Here is a 17,019-nt window from a genome sequence, read left to right as displayed (position 1 = left end):
TTTGCAACAACCAACCTACAGTAACAGGCTTTGTGAAGTATTTATCAATTGGAGCCAGAGCAGGAGGTTGCCATGGAGATGGGAAGTAGCTGGGTGATATTTTTCAGTTCTGCAAATACATTGTTGCAAAACACAAATGGAGAAGGAAAAGGAGCCACGTTGTCTTTAAAGAAGTACAAAATTTGGGTTTAGGCTGTCACACAGAGGGAAGTGTTGTTCCCTTGGACTGTGGGGGTTCAGATGAATCCCATTAAATGTGAGCCTCAAGCTGAGCTCTGCAGAGCAGGATGGAAACCTGGAAGGGGACCTGGGATCCTGCAACTCCCAGTGAAGTCACTGAGTCAGAAATAAAGGCTGCAAATTTCCTGTAGCTGAAGGCCTATGTAAATCCAAGGTCACCAGAACCACTTCTGTGCCTGCTTCTTATCATTTCAGGAAGATAAAAAAGAGCAATTAAGTTTAGTCTGGCAATTTGGCACATTAGCATTAATCTTCAATGAAATCAGAGGTGTTTGTTTTTGTGTAAGCTCAGCTAACGTTTCACTTTATTGGTAGCAAGCAGAAGCCATAATTACTCTTCTATTTGACAGAATTTGAGGATGATGCTATTGACAGCTCCCATGTTATTTATGCACACAAGTCATTTACTTAAGTGAAACTTGAACATCAAGTATTTATTCAACTTCCCTAATTCCCATCCCTCCCTACCCAGCAAATGGCTTTGGGTGATGTCCATTAAAAGCTTGAGTATTAATCCAGAAATTGCATAACCTACTTAAAAATCTGGGATCTTGTGTGAAAAAGATAAAAATAATTCATTCAAATATTTTCACCCCAGCATGGACCCGGCCCCCTCCTGCAGCAGGGGCTGCTGCACCACTGCACCCGTGGCAGCAGAACACACCCAGGTTCCAACCCCAAATTCCAACCTTTTGGCACTGGAACTTCCCTGGAGGACTTCAGGACATAATGTTCTAAGAAAAAAATCCATTTTTGGCTTGTTATTTAAATGTAATGGATGTAGCTACAAAATACTGTCATTTTCAAATATTAATTTTGTTAATAACTTTATACATTTTGAAAGGATTTGAAAAGGTTTTTGAGAAATAAAGCCAGCATACCTGCTTTTTGGAAATGCGTTGGAATGAGCTGGGAAGTGTTTCCTGATGCTGGGGAAGGAGAATTGGATGTGCTGTGGTGTCCCTGGATGGATGACAACAGCAACATTTACATGTATGAGAATGGGTTGATTTATTATCCAGTTCACTTAAGTACTGGTACCATGCTAAAGTGACCTGAACTTGCTGTTTATTCAGCAACACAAAGAACATTTCATGGTTTATCATACAAAAAGAATAAATTTGGAATCTATGAGGGAGGGCCCAGACTTAGGGCAGGGATAAAGTGATGGGTTGCACAGATTGCATTTGGCATTCAGGACTACTTCCAGCACTTAATGGCTTAGCTTTAATGCTTCTGATTTCTTTTTATTAAAAAGTATCCCACAAGACCATAGCATTTATTACAGGGCTGTGTTGGGGGCATACAAGGCATTTCTAAACTCATGGCAACACTCTATGTTAAATATTCATAACTGCAGCTACCATTTGCTGTTGATAAGGACATTGATTTTCTTTGGAAGCACCGGAATTATTTGTGGCCCTTCTTGTCTGCTGTGATGGTTGTGCATAAAGTTTGGGGAAATATTAAGCACCCTGCACTCTTTGGGGTTTGTACCCTTCTGCAGCAGGGAGGAGCAAGCCCCAAATACACTGTTTTTACAGGGGTGCTGTTTCTCTGGGGGTGCAGGGGAGCAGGGCAGAGCAGCACAGGGGCTGGGGACCCTCGTGGGGCACAGGCAGGTTTGGGGCACAGCCACGCCCTGCCAGGCCCTGCCCCTGCTGGAGCAGCCCAGCTGAGGCTGTGCTTGGCTGTTCCCCTGTGCCAGCCCAGCCAAGGCGCTGCCCTTTACACCTTGTGAAAGCAGCAAGGAATCAGGAAACTGCCAGGGAGTGTGCCTAAATTCTCCCCCTCATCTGACCCTGTTTAACCTCTAAAAGGGGCTGGGGTTGGCAGCCTGGGGGTGGTCCTGGTGGGGTGACCCGGGTGAGGTGCCTGGCACTCCCTGCAGCTGCCAGCATCACCTTAACTCAACCCCCAGAAAGGTTCCAGCGCTTGCACTCAAACAGCTGCTCTGGCTTTAGAGGTATTATCCTGATACACGGGGTTAGAAGGGTCAGTGCAAAAGCCAAAAATCCCTGCTTGGATCTGTGACACTCTGGGTGTGGGCTCCAAGCAGGAGCTCCTGAGAGAAGCGCACGGGGCGTGGTGAGGAGCTCGGATGTGTTGGAGAAGCACCAGTGAGAACTGGAAAGGAAATTTGAGCCACAGGGGAGTGAGAGCGAAGCAAAGCCAGCTCCCTGTCTGAGCAGTTTGTTTAAAAGGCTCCTGTTCTGCAGGTGGTTCCCTCCAGGATGGGGCTGCAGAATAACAAATGTTTGCTGCACATCCAGGGCACCCCGTGGGAATCAATCCTTACAAAAACCCAGGCACTGTCAGCTCAGATCTTCTCCTGTCTGCCAAGGAGACAGGTAGGGAATGGCAGAGGCAGTGTGCAGCCAGCCCTGGCTTTGGAGGTGAAGAAACAGGAGCAGGCTCAGGGAGAACTTTGGTGTTTATGCCCCACTCAGGGCACACAAAGAGGCCTCTCTTCAAGTCCATTTGCTCCCTTTATTTATCCGATCTGGAGCATCTTTTACTGACATTTATTGACAGGAGCACTGACCACGGAGCTGAGTCCTGCGTGGGATGGGAGCTCACATTTCCCTTTGCTGCAGAGAAATCAGAGAATTTGGGGTCTTTGGGCTCTGAGGCTTTGTGGGATTTTTTCCCCCTGCTGCAGTGACAAAGGTGTGAGCAGATCACTGGGTACTTCCTGTGGGTGTTTCTCACTTAGGATTTAATGTATGGAAGTAGGTGCTCAGCTCTGGCGGTGTGGACAGAAATACTTCACAGTCCAGGGCAACAATAACTCACATCTCTTGTGCTCTTTTCCCTCCTGATGTTGCAGCTGTTCTAGATATGCACGAGCTTTTTATATAAGTTCTTTCTTCCTGGTTATTTCAAGTTTCAGCAGAGTAAGACGCTTCTCACTGTGAGAAATGTCATCTCTGCTTTTCTGCTGCTCTTTCTGCTCCGAGGCCTCTCAGCACTCTGCATTCCTATTCACAAGACACTGGATTTGAATTTTTCCTCTTGCTACCATTGTCAGGAGCTGTTGGGATTAACACATTTCATGGGAAAATGCATGGGAGAATTTCTGTGTCTTCTTGCTCAAACAAGTTGTTTGAAGATTTAATTCAATTCATTTGTGGTGTTTCTTTTCTTACTTGCATTTTAACATTTTGTCACAACTCGGCTCATAGAAAACATGCAATTTTCAAGGTGGTTTCTAAAGCAGGGAAGGTGTGGAATTCCTCAGCCATTTTAAAGAAAAACATCTGACACTGAACAGACAATTGCACATTTGCTTTGTACAGAATATTATTAGGCATATCCTGAAATAAATCTAACATCAGTTTCCTTCAAAAGAGGGAGATGAATCTGACTCCTTATAGACTGCATTTCTACGTTGTCAATATATGTGAGTTTGTGCTGCAACTGGCAAAACAAGCAGGGGATGTGTAACAGAAAAATTACTGATCTTATTCCTAAAATTAACACTGTGACACTTCTCCTTGATGTGTGTGTCTGAGTTCTGACAGACTCGAGATGATGTGCAGTATTTTAGTGTGATCACAGTCCTTTCCCAGAGAAATCCAACGTGCTTAAAGGAATCCAAAAATAGAAACTGAAAAACAAAGCAGAGGATGTTTAAAGGAGTGGCAGGAGCACCTGAGGGAGATTTCTCCTAGGGCACCCTGAGCACCTCCCACCCTCTGGAAATGCCTGGCTGGGCTTCAGGGTAGGGCTGAGATGACAAGAAAATGTATTAAAGGAGCAAACAGCAGGCAGGAAAATGTGTTCTAGTCTGACCTGCCTGAGAGTGTGAAGCACACACCACACAAACCTCAGTGAGGTTTCACTGAGGTCTTTTTGTGTGTTGTATCTGCAGTTCCTCAGATATCCCAGGTGGGTAGGTTTGAAATTTCACTGGGAAATTTTTGGGTTGTTGTAGATTTTTTTTTCTTTTAAATCAATAGGGATGGAGTTGATAGGACTTTCGAGTTACAGCTGATCCTTGGACACATATGGGGCCAGTACATGGAATTTGCACAAATATTCTCACACCTCAACCTGGCAATGCCTTACTGTGTGGAATCCTTGCTCTCCCGAGCACTGCAGTGGAATGTTTGAGCTCTTGCCTGTGTTATTTCCAATGTTATGATCTGTCAGTTCAGACTATTTTTCGATGAATTTCACTTAAATGCCAACTAATTAATAATTTCAGGTGCATCATAGAGAAAAAATTAATGATTTTTTTCCCTTGATGTTGAGCTGGTTTTCTGGAACCACAATCTCTAATAAATTTTGTAAATCTCTCATATCTAATCAGCTAGTTGGTAAATTAATACAGAATTACAACTCATTAGTGAATGATGCATTGATGTCTAATAATTCCCTGCTTTCTTATTTGGAAGAAAGTAGGTTATGCTGTTATTGAGTTAGTGCATTAAGTTTCAATGCTTTTTTATCATAGGCATTAAGTGCTTTCTAAAATATGTGTTAATTAGGAGATTACACCCACATCAGCACTAAAGCACTGGAGCTGCTGTGATTGTGACCAGTTCTGGTCCCTGCAATCCCAGAGCAGCCAGGACTGCCAGGCCTGGGCTCGGGGGCACCCAGGGACACGGGGCAGCCTCACAGAGCCCTGGGGCTCCTTGCTCTGCCCCCAGAATGAGCAGAGACATTTCCCAGGGCAGGATTTCCATCCTCTGGGCAGGAGGGGCAGAGGCACAGAAGTGTCAGGAGGCTGGGAAGTCACAGCTGGTGTGGGACAGAGGGACTCCTGTCAATGTTTCTCAAAAATATCAGCTACAGAGAGAGCTTTGAGGTTCCTTCCAGCCCAAAACCGTTCTGTGAATAAAACTGGGGAGCTTGGTTTTGATCTACTAGAAAAGATTAAATTTGAAACTGATCACATCAGCACATCAATATTAAATGCACACATCAAAGAACTAAAAGTCTATTCTTAAGTGTTCCAGTTTACTTCCTTTTGTTTCTTTAAGTTGAGTAGTATTTTCTAATCTCTGCTCAGCCTGATGGATGCAGCTCAGCCAGCAAAGTGACACCCATTTTTATTTCATGCCATATCAGTACAAAGATAAACAACAGAAAAACCTCCTGTCTGGTGCTACTTATCACCACAAGTTCAAAGCAAGCTCCATTTGTGTAGGATCAACTTATCCCATCAGGCAATTTATCTTTGACAGGAGAGAGGCTGATTATAAGAGGTAGAAATGCCCTTGAGGCAAGTAAATTTAATGAAGTTTGTAACAGACTGCAGGAATAGCAACCAAATTATTAAGAATATGACACCAGAAACAGTTAATTAAGACTGTCCATCCATCTTCCCCCTGCTCAGATGATCTTTGTTCTAAGGAGTTTTTGTCCATCCAAGCAAACTTGCAGATCCCAGAGCCTTTGCAGCCATCTGAGCAGGAGCCTGGTGGTGCCCACCGAGCTGGGACCTGCTGTGTCCCTGCAGGGCACTCCAGGGCTCTGGGACATCTCCTGTGGCACAGGGTCCCAGGGCCATCCCCAGCTCCTCCATCCCAGCAGAGCAAGGGGCACCCCAGACCAAGCAGGGGCACAAAATCTGATTCCTTGAGCTCCAGAGCAGAGCCCAGTCCCTGCCTGCTGCTGCCAGGAGCTGTTCACAGACCTGCTGTGATGAACCCCTGAATTCTCTTCCCATCCTTTGGCTTCACAGCCTCCCCTGGCAGCCCTTCCCAGCTCAATATCTGCTCTAAAAGTCAAACTGAAACCAGACAATTCAAGAACCCCCTTTTACTGCATTCAAACATCGTCCTGGCAGCTTCTGTGAGTTCTGAGGAGAACAACAATTCTGCCTCAATCTTCTCTCCTGCGTTTTTGGCATTGCAAATATCAGCTGTGCTCCTTGTGAGCCCTGAGAGTGGGGTCCCAGTCACAGGAATGTCATGAGGAAAAAAGTGCACAGACATATTTCCAGCCCTGCAAGTGTCCATGGCCAGGCTGGACACTTGGAGCAGCCTGGGAAGGTGTCCCTGCCCAGGGCACTGGATGAACTTTAGGTCCCTTCCACCCAGACCCTTCTGGGACTCTGGGATTTTCCTGGCTGCTCTGGTGGGCAGGATGGGGGATGCCTGGGAGCTGCACTGGCTGAGGAATGGTGCTGGAAAGGCCACTTACCATTGTGCCCCTGAGCTTTTATGCTATAAATGCATCAAAACGTGTTAGTTTTAATTATCCCCACAGTCTCACATAATCACTTCCCTGGTCAATTAATTTAATTACTTTTTGTATAATTATTTGCCTCAATGGTGCATTGCTCCAGTAGTTGTTGTGTTGCAGAACTGTGAGATGGGAGAGACTTGGCTTTGAAAGACACACAGAACATATCAGGAAAACACACATTTATAACACTGAGGCCTGAATTAATGACATCCCTTTGGAGTTAGATGGAACAATTCCTCCTCTGGATGTCAGAAGAAAAAAGCACTTTGTGGCAACAGTAAAATTGGTCAAAACATGTCAAAAAGACCTTCTTTTTCACCTCTGTGCAGCCTACTTTGAGTCAGAGCCTGGTCTAAACCTCAGAGAAACATTTAACTGTGCTGTGATGGGGTTTAAGAAATATTGGGAACCTTCTGAGTGCGAGGCCTCAGCAGCAGCATCCTTCAGCCAGGGCAAAGACAGCAGCTGTGCCAGTCCTGAGTGGGAAATGAACCCACACCCGTGTCAGTCTCACTCCCTCACTGGGGCACGAGGCGGGAAATCTGAATTCACCAGTGAAATTATAAACCCAAATATTTGCCAGCCTGGATGGGTTTCCATGATGAGGACTTTGGAGTGATCATTAACAACAGCAGGACCGAGGGGGAGGCTTTGGGAAGGGATCTGTGGCAGTGCCTGTGGTGTGAAATGAAGGAAGTGATAACTCTGCAGCCCCACCCCTGAGCAAATCATCCCATGAAACAGAGCAGGGGACGATGGAAAAGAGTGAATGATGTTGAACCCCTCGCTCCAAATCTCCCCTGCTGCAGCCCTGCTCTCTCACAGAGCCCTGTCTTGTGCCTGTCTCCAGACAGGGAAACTCTGAGTGCTGCATTACCCTGCACGAAAATGGGGAAAACCCATCCAAACACAGAGCTTTGTAGAAATGCAAATATGTGTCAAAAATAAGTTTGCCAGTTATTTGGAGGAGAAGATGCCAGGAAACGTGGCTGTTTCAATTCCAAACCTGTCTCCCAGCTCTGAGTGTTAACAGAATAAGGAGCTGATGCCTAGTGCGAGTCTAAATATTGACTGAAAGCAGACGAGGGTGTTTCTGGAGGTTTCCTGGGTGTGCCAGAGCCTGCCTGGCTCTCCTGGTTGCTGACACACTCGGTGGGCTGTGCTCCTGAGCTGCTGCTGCTCCTGAACAGCTCCGGGGATTCCTCCCGCAGTGCTCACCAATAACCCGTGGATGGCTCATCAATAACCCATGGATGGTTCACCAATAACCCATGGATGGCTCATCAATAACCCATGGATGGTTCACCAATAACCCATGGATGGCTCATCAATAACCCATGGTTGGTTCACCAATAACCCATGGATGGCTCATCAATAACCCCATTAAAGGGTCACCAATAACCCATGGATGGTTCACCAATAACCCCATTAAAGGGTCACCAATAACCCATGGATGGTTCACCAATAACCCATGGATGGCTCATCAATAACCCACTGATGGCTCACCAATAACCCATGGATGGCTCATCAATAACCCACTGATGGCTCACCAATAACCCATGGATGGCTCATCAATAACCCACTGATGGCTCACCAATAACCCATGGATGGCTCATCAATAACCCACGGATGGCTCACCAATATCCTCCCAGCTCTGTCCCAGGGCAGCCGGCTCCAGCCCGACATCCCAGCCTGGATTTGGGGGACGGAGCCTCTGTGGGGTCAGCAATGTCCTGCTCCAGCCACACCTGGGGCTTTTGGGGCTCCTGCCCCCGTGGGAGCTGCATCTCCTGCTGAACAGCAGACACTGCTCTGCAGGGATTTGAAACGCCAGGGGACTGAAACTGGTTTTGAGGGATTGCTAATTAGATCAGAAATGGCAACAGCAGGGAAAAAAACTAGAATATAGCTAATGATTTTTAGATTTCTGGCTTAATTTTGCAGAAACAAGAGACTCATAAGGCTTTGGAGAAGTAGAAAATCTATCAGGGGCTTGGGGGATTGCTTTTATTTATCTCAGTCATTACAGGACCTTGTTTTCTTCATTTCTGCTAACACATCTGTAGTGAACTACTTGCCTTATTGTTGTTTATTCTTCACATGCCCAAAGTGTTTGCATGCTCTACTCGAATCTGTCTAACTTGGGGTGGGAAAGCCACGAGCTGCAGTCTCTGGGGTGGCAGTGCTGGGTCAGCAGCCACGGATGGGAGGTTCTGCACTTGAGACATCATCACAGCCTTTTGAGCATGAGAGGGTTTTTGATTCTGACTTCCCAAGCACCTGGAGTGACTGCAGTGGATCCCTGTTGTTATCAGTTTTGCTCAACAGATGTTAGTAAGAGACAAGGAAGAAAAATGAGAGGGGATATTGGACAAGAAAAGCTACTTAATGTGAATTCCCTCCCCAGTGAAGAGCTTATTACAGAAAAATCAGAATTACAGAAGCACCTTAGGGCACTTGTGCCAGTGCCACAGCCAGCAGGCAGCCCTCACTGTGATCCTGTGGAATAGGTGGGGGATTAAAAATGAGTGAAGTCCCCATCCCTGCAAGTGCTCAGAAATGTGTGGTTGTGGCACTTGAGGACAGGTTTCAGTGGTGAGCAGGGTGCTGGTGCTGTGCTGACAGTCAGACTTGATGATCTCAAAGGTCATTTCCAACACTGGCAATTCCATGATCCCAAATGAAAGCTTTCCCTGTTTGCTGATGATGATTAACGAGGCCTATCAGACATCCCACTTTAAAATCCTTTCTATCAAATAAAGCCCCTTCTGTCACCTCATTCCTTATTTTATTTCAATCCACTTTCCCTCATATTTCTTCTACGTGAGCTGTCAGAAGCAGTCTTTGCTGCTTTGTGTCTGCGTGTCACATTTGCTGACAGCCCCAAAGAGAAGATTCTTGGACTAAAACCTCAGGAAATGTTAGGGGGAGGCGCCAGTGTCACCTGTGTGACACCGTGGGTGGCACTGCTGATGGGCTCTGGGCAGCTGGGGCGAGTGGCCAGCACGTGGCTGTGCCACGGGGCTCTGCTGTCCCCTGCTCCCCTGGCAGAGGTTTCCTTTCAGGGCTGCATTTCCAGGGTTTTCCTGTGGGAAGGAGTTCCCATAGCAGAGCAGTCTTACTGGAAAAGGTGCCAACCCTCCCCAGCTCCCGTGGAGTGATTTCATCATGGGAGAACCACGGCTGTTCCTCAAGTGTTAAACAAAACAAAGGTTGTTTTCAAAATATGAGGATTTTCCAAGCCAGAAGGCTCCCAGGCCAGCTCAGCCCACTCCTCTGCTCTGCCCAAGCACCATTCCTCTCCATCCTGGCTCTCTGTGTCCCAGAGCTCCCTCTTTTCCTGCTGGCACATCCCAGAGATGGGAAACGCCCTGCCCTGCCCAGCCCTGGGCAGCAGGAGCAGCCAGCTCAGGCCGTGCTGTTTGCAAACAGAGCTGGTGTTTGCAGCACCCTCTGCTGCTCTGCCCAGCCAGGAGGGATCAGGGGCACAAAGGCCCATTCAGGGAGAAGTTCCTGCCAACACAAAAGCTCCAAGCTGTGTTTCCTTTGCCCAGACAGGCAGTTCTTTGCAGCCCTTTGCATCTTTCATGAAAAGCTCATAAAGCCCCAAAGCTGTATCTTGTTCTGCAGCAAAAAGTATCATGGATATTTTTAATGCATTTTTACTAATGTTTGTTACTCAGAGGGCTCAGGCTTTTTGAATTTCATGGCATGGAGCTGTTTTGTGCAGATGCACAACTTCTAGCTAAATACAGCTGAGAATGGAGGAAAATGAGTCTGTCCTCAGACCAACTCTGCTGTCTCTCTTCCCTCCCATAAATAGTTTTACTGTGCTTTACAGAAAGGTTTTGAGGCTACTAATGGGAAAGGTTCTAAGATTCAGTATTTCTTCTCCTCATTTAGTAGCTGGTAATTAATTACTACTGGTGAGAAAAGAGCACTGGCTGTGGTTTCTGCAGCTGCTGCAAGCGCTGGGTCCCCGATGGAGGAGGAGGTTTGGCCCCTCCTCAGGAGCCTCCATCAGCTCCACGTGGAGGGACAGACAGGTTATTCCCTGTTCTCAGCGCTCGAGTGCTCGGAGATTAGCAGAAAGCAAACACCAAGGAGTAACAAGCATGATCTAATTGAAATTTCCTCTTGGATTTGAATGACTACTCAGAGACGCTTCTCTCTAAGCCCTAATTGTCTAATTTTAACTCTTCTTTGCTGTGCAGCTTGGAAGCTGTTTAGGTGTAGCAGGCAAATACCTGACCTTCAAAACAGCCGAGGATGGAGAAATCAAACAGATTAATGCGCCTGCTATTTCAGCCTTCGTGGTGGGTGGGATTTTTGGCTGCCAAAGCCCTTTTCTGTGAATATGAGACATCAAGGCCATGGATATTTCAACACACATTTTATCAGCAGTGCAAACAGAGACTGAACACAGGCGTTTTGCATAAAGGACTGAATTTATTCACTCCAGCAGGTTATTTTTAGCTCCCAAGTGCAGTCATGTGGACGCTGATCCGCTTGTGTTGCCCCAGTAGATTGCAGACATATGTTGGAGTAAATGTGGCAGGGAAAGCACGACTGGGATGGGCAGAAATCCTTTTAAGATCAATTATTGACACGTTCCTTACAAGAGCTGCTCCCTGAGCCCACGGGACAGGGAAGGGGGAAGGGGGTGGCCTTTGCATCCTGCCAGGCGTGGCCAGGGGGTTGTTTGGGTCTGTTTAGGTGTGTTTGGGCACTGTGGGATGGGGTTAACATTCCTACAGCTAAATGAGATGGGAGGAAAGCGAGCAAAAAACCGAAAAACCTGACACAGTAAAGCCAAGGAGAGGAAGATACAAATCCATTCAAATCCACGGCAACAAACTCATTCAAAGTGCTTGTACTGAACACCAGCGAAGAGATGGTCCAGATTAGGCTGTTGTGATGATCATTAAACAGGGTGAATGAGGTCAGCTTTCATTTTAATGTAAATTGGTTTAAACTCTGTAATAAATCTGATCTCAAAAAGCAGCCATAAATATGTACACTTGTACAGTACCTTTGGCAATATAAAACAACTTCAATCTCTCTGTGTGTTTGAAAGCAGAGCAGCTGGGAGAGAAAAACCCTTGCACTGAAGGGAACACTTTGTTCCAACTAACATTTCCTTTTCTAATTCTCTGGCTAGATAAGAAATTACTTAAAAATTCCTCATATCCACTCAACCATGTTAAAAATGGTTTGGAGATGCGAGAAAAACAAAAATCCTTATAAATGGTTTTTCTCCCATGAGCAGTTCTGGTTTTTTATCCTTGATAAAACAGGGGAAGTTGGTGCATGAAGGGTCCTGCTCTCCCGAGCAGGGACCAGCATTTCACAGGGGCAGGTTTAATAAGTTTGAATTATCCGGTTTCCTATTAGTGAACTCTGTTTATTGAAACTGGCGCTCCCCAGCACTCCAGCCTGGCGTCTGCCTCTTCAAAGAGGAGTCAGGATCTGCTCATCAGCTGAGCAGGAGCGTCCAGACAAGAGCAAACTCAAAGCTGCTGGTTGTGTTCTCTGGAGCACAGCAGAGCCCAGGCTGGTGCCTGGCCTAGGCTGGAATAACAGGCATGGAGATGGACAGGTCAGTCCTGGGGGGATCCAGAGAAACAAAAAGTTGGATTCAAGAAGAAAGTTCAAACAGAAAAAAGTTAATCTATAATTCTGTTATAAAGTGGGAAAAATAAGGAGAAGCCAAAGTTTTATCTCATTCCTGTTTCGTTTCTTGGACTCTCAGTGTCTCACAGGAGTCTCTATGTGCTCTACAAACATTGTAGGATTCTTCAGATTCTCTTTTCTTCCCTTAAAAAAAAAAAGGCAAAAAACCAAAAAAAGAACCCAAACCAAAAGCCCCAACAACAAACAGAGCCTGAAAGGAGAAGCAGGGGCGCACTGAAGTGAGGTCTGTGCTCCCCATTCCCTGAGGGAATGTGACTGGGACAGTGCAGGAATCCAGGGACAGCCACTCCTCAGAGCCCGTGCTCCAGGAGCCTTTGGAACATTTCTGAGCCCTCCTCTCTCCCAGCTGTCCCCTCTGGGCCGGGAGGGCTCTGCTGGCAGGGAAGGTCTCCCCGGGAGTGTCTGAGCCTGCATCCTGCACACCCTGCTCCAGCTCAGGGGCCAAGCGGGGCCAAGTGCAGGGCAGTGCAGGAAATGGAGGTTTTTATTTTATTGCCCAGCATCCACACCTGACAGCTTTAACACCCGAGCCACAGAGCAGCCACTCGGGCACAGCAGCTCCAGGCTTCCATGGTTTTACTGCTGAGCAGAGGAGTATGGATTTTTACTCCATGTTCTCTAGGAAAGAGTATTGATTTGGCACAAGGGACATCAATAGATCCAAATAACTGAATAAAGATTCTGAAGCCAGTCTTAAAAAATAATAATAATAATAATAAAAAGTGCAGCTGATAAGTGAAATGAGCCATTTATTATTCTGAAAGCCACATTGGTCGCACCATTTGAATTCTCTGCTGAGTGTTGACTTTCCAATTGCCTTCCATACAGTTTTCTATTCCTCTCTCCCTGTGAAATAAAACAGACAAGGGAAGGAAGGGTAAAAGCTGTCTTTGTTATCTGCCTGTGTTTCTGGAGACTTCTCAGTGCATTTCTTTCCTAATCTGTTGGCATTTGAGTTCAGAAAAGCCAATGGTATGTTCTGGAAAATGCATAAGTTCTTTGAAACAGAAAGAACATTTTCCTTTTCATACAATTTTGTTTCTGGTTTTCATCAAAATTTTATTCTTTGGAGCTTTCTGTTCATCTGCACAGCTTGCAGACAGCTCTGGCAACTGCAGCTCTGCTCTGCTCCCCAGTTCTCAGCCTTGTATGAAACAAGTGTGTAGGAAGAAGTTAGGAAAATGTCAGTACAAGTTTGCACTATTGTGCACCTGAGTTTCTGTGAGTAACAGCCCATTAACAGCGCTTGCATCCCCTCACACTTGTTCATCCAGCCCACGTCAGCTCTCTGCCAATTTGTGTGGTCGGGCTGTAAAGCAGGCGTGTGAAATCCAGCTCCAAAGAAATCAATCATTATTCGGGATAATCTGCTGTAATCTGTTAAATGCAGCAGCTTTGGCCAATTCTCCTCCGCAGTTCTGCTCCGCTGTGTCCTCATTCCCCAGCTCGGGGCTGGGGCAGAGCTGAGCAGCCTCTGCACCATTAAATCCTTTCCATTTCTGCTGCCCTTTCATTCAGCACTTTCTGCCTCCACCTCGAGTCTCTTTTCTGCACTTTCACCAGGCGGCCTCAGGAGAGGAGGCAGAATAAAGTGGGGATAAGATCTGGAAAAATACCCCGAGGAATGCGGGACCTCCCTGCTTTCCCTGTGTCCCCCAGCACCAGGACCACCCTGAGCAAAGCTCTCCTGTGCTCACAAAGGTGTCCAGGCAGGGCTCAGCCTGGGATGAGGTGCCCTGCTAGCACTAACTTCATTTCTTTACTCTGAGGATGGAAATTCTGAGGGAATGCTGGTGCTCCTGGCCAGCCCGGGGGCTCACGGCTCAGCTGGGCTGTCCCCGAGGTGTTTCTGTGCCCCTCTGATCCTCCTTCTCCTTTGCAGCAGGGACTGTTCATTCTGTCCTTGCCCTGGGGACACTTGTGCAGCTGCCAGGTGCCAGGTGCCACCTTACCTGGCTGCAGACACGGCTGCTCAGCTCAGCCATGGAGATCTTTCGCCCTTTAATTTTTTACACCATCTGTGGGCAAATTAACCAGTACACAGGACTGGTGAGCACTGGTGGAAATAAAAAGTGTTGCTCTATTTCAAGCAGGGTATAATCAGGGAGGAAGAGTGTATAAATAAAACATCTTGCATCCAATCTGGCCGGATGAGGCTTTCCATCTGCATCTGCCTCGCAGAGGACGGGGAGCTTCAGGCAGGGGCTGTGCTGGCTGAGAGGAGAGGACACAGCCCCCAGTCCCACCCCTGCTGCTGCAGGGCAAACCAGACCAGGGGTGTCACAGTTCGGTGCTTCCCTGGGCAGCTGCGCCCTGAGAGCCTTGGCAAACCCCTCCAGGAGATCCTGGCTGGAGGCAAATTCTGATGTAAAAATTAATTTAATGCCAGTTCATCTTTAAGGAGCTGTAATGGCCTTTTCCTCCAGGTAGTGGCTGTCCCTGAGGCTGGCTGGCTGCTGGCCCTGGTGGCACCGTGCCAGGCTCTCGGCAGGGCCAGGCAGGGGTTGGTAAAATCTCTGCTCACTCTGTGGGTAGAATTTTTCCATCCCTCTCCAGTGCTACCAAAGACTTTTCAAATCCGAACATCTTCATTAATGCCTGCTCTACCCCTTTATAAACCTACTAAATATAAAGGGGAGAAACAAAAGGAATATAGGCTGGAAAAAAAAAAAGCTGTAATTAAGCAATGTCAGATGCCTGCAGTGTAAGTGGGAAATCTGAATAAAGACAATGGCATGTGTGAGTTAAGGGTGTGAGTCAGCCCGGAGTCAGCAAGGATTGTAAGAGCTGCCTCTGGATTGTCTCCAAGACCTAAAGCTGTACAAAAATAGGCTTCTATTGGTGTTACAGTGGTGAGGGACGTCCTACACAGGCAATTTGGCCTCAGAGAGAGTTATACACTCATTGGCTCTGAGGATGAGAGACGTTTCTCTGTCCTTGTGCTCTACGTGAACTTCAAGGCTTTGAGTTTTGACTTTGAGTTAAATGTTTAGGAGCGCTCAGATCTGAATTCCATGAAGGATATGCTTTTGTACCATGAAAAGTTGCAGCTGGAGTACCAAAACAAATAGGTTTGAATGGAAACTTTGGTGTTTGTTGAGGTGGGGTTTTTTTTCAAATTTCTAAATGTTTTCACAAGTCTTGTGTTTCCTGGAGTTTGGGGTAAGAAATGAAGTGACCATATCTGTCACCACATCTGCTTGACACGCCCCTGATGTGCTCTGCTTTTCTTTTCAATGGCAACATTTTCCTCTTGAACACATTTCTCAGTGCTGCTGATTTAACCCCCTGTGACTTCCTGGGTTTGCTCTCCAGTGAGTGATGCCTTGAGGAGAAAGAGGAGGAGCTGTGGCAGGTGGGACCTGCGTGCTCACAGTGAATAGGTCAAGCCTTGCCCCGGGAATGTTGCCTGGAAAAATCCCCACACGAGGCTCAGGCCCTGCTAAATGCCCATTAAAACCCAGCAGCAGCTGGTGAGCACCAGGTACCCAGAGGGTTTTCCACTGACAGAGATTAAATCAGCAGGTTTCTGTGGAGCAAAGCAGCATTCAGAAGAAATACTGCAGAGTGTTAAATAGAGAATGGTCACCACCCTGGAAAATGCAATGAGGGAGAGTTCTGGGGGGGTTCTGCAGCTCTGGAGGGGTTCTCCCTCTGCCTGAGCCCACCACGGGCTGGTGGGAGCTGCGTGGACAGAGTCCTTGCTCCAGGAAAAGCAGCCCCTCTCGGAGCAGGGAACAGATGGCAGTGATGGTCTTTAATGGGCTGTCACAGAAATCACAGAGGAAGCAGCTGCACCGAGCGGCTGAACGCACAATCTTCTCACTGCTATGCAGGGAGGAAAATTGGCTTTGTTTGGTTTGGAGAATGATCCCTCCTGCTTCTCCAGAAGCCTCCAGCTAGCTGATTTCTTGTCTCAGCAGCTGATAAGGAGTTGACACGTTTCAAAATCTCTGTGACATCCTGACAGCTGGAACGTTGAGGTTCTCGGGCTTTTTCAATGATGGGTGTCTCAGAGGGGCCAAGGAGCAGCTCGCAGGGACCACTCTGTCTCCAGACTGCAGAAACATTCGTGTGGGAGATGCCCTGGTGGAGAAAGGTCTGCAGGGAAGAACAAGCAGAAAAGGCAAGCGAGTCATAATTTAACCAAGGAACCCTTACTAGAACAGCAAACAAAGAGAACACCTGACTCAGGGACCCCAGGGGAAATGGGGGTTTCCCAGCTGCAGTCGGAGGTGGGATGCTGAGATCCACGTGGGAAAGGCCTTGGAGACAGGGGTGGGAGGTTGGTGGTGACTCCAGGGGTCTGGGCAGTCAAATAACAAAGGTTCTTCACTGAAGAGCCATCTAAAAACTCAAAGAGGACCCTTTGTTGTCAAAGGAGTGCTCTCGTTCTTGTCTCTCTTGGGCATTGCCCGAGGAGGGAGAAAGCAGGAGACACCTCAGGGAACCCCAGGTGATTTCTGTGACTCGGGTGCTCCCTGTCAGCAGCTGGTTGAGCCTTTCTTTGCTTGGGTGGCCAAAGACAGTGATCAAGAAGCCATAAAGCCCAAAGGCCCTCCTCCAGTGTTTGCTCCTTTCCAGAGTCTGCTGGGGCAGAAAGAGCTGCCTCTGCTGCTCTGAGGAGAACACCAACATTAACCCCTTCCTCTCAGCCTCACGGGACCTTTCTGGTCTCAAAACAAATCACAGAGCAAGAGGTTTGTAAATAAACCAGCAGACAAAATCCCCATAAATCACAGCCTGTCACAGCGCAGAGCTGAGGAGAGAACTGCAAACAGAGCCTGACTGGAGAGAGCAGCAACAGGCAAAGACAATGGGCGAGGGTTTGCAGCAGACAGTGAATTATCTTTGCCATCTGCTTTTTGCTAACACCCATTTATA

The sequence above is a fragment of the Prinia subflava genome, chromosome 23, assembly GCF_021018805.1.
Source record: "Prinia subflava isolate CZ2003 ecotype Zambia chromosome 23, Cam_Psub_1.2, whole genome shotgun sequence".
Taxonomy (NCBI): domain Eukaryota; kingdom Metazoa; phylum Chordata; class Aves; order Passeriformes; family Cisticolidae; genus Prinia; species Prinia subflava.
This window is presented reverse-complemented; position numbering follows the sequence as displayed.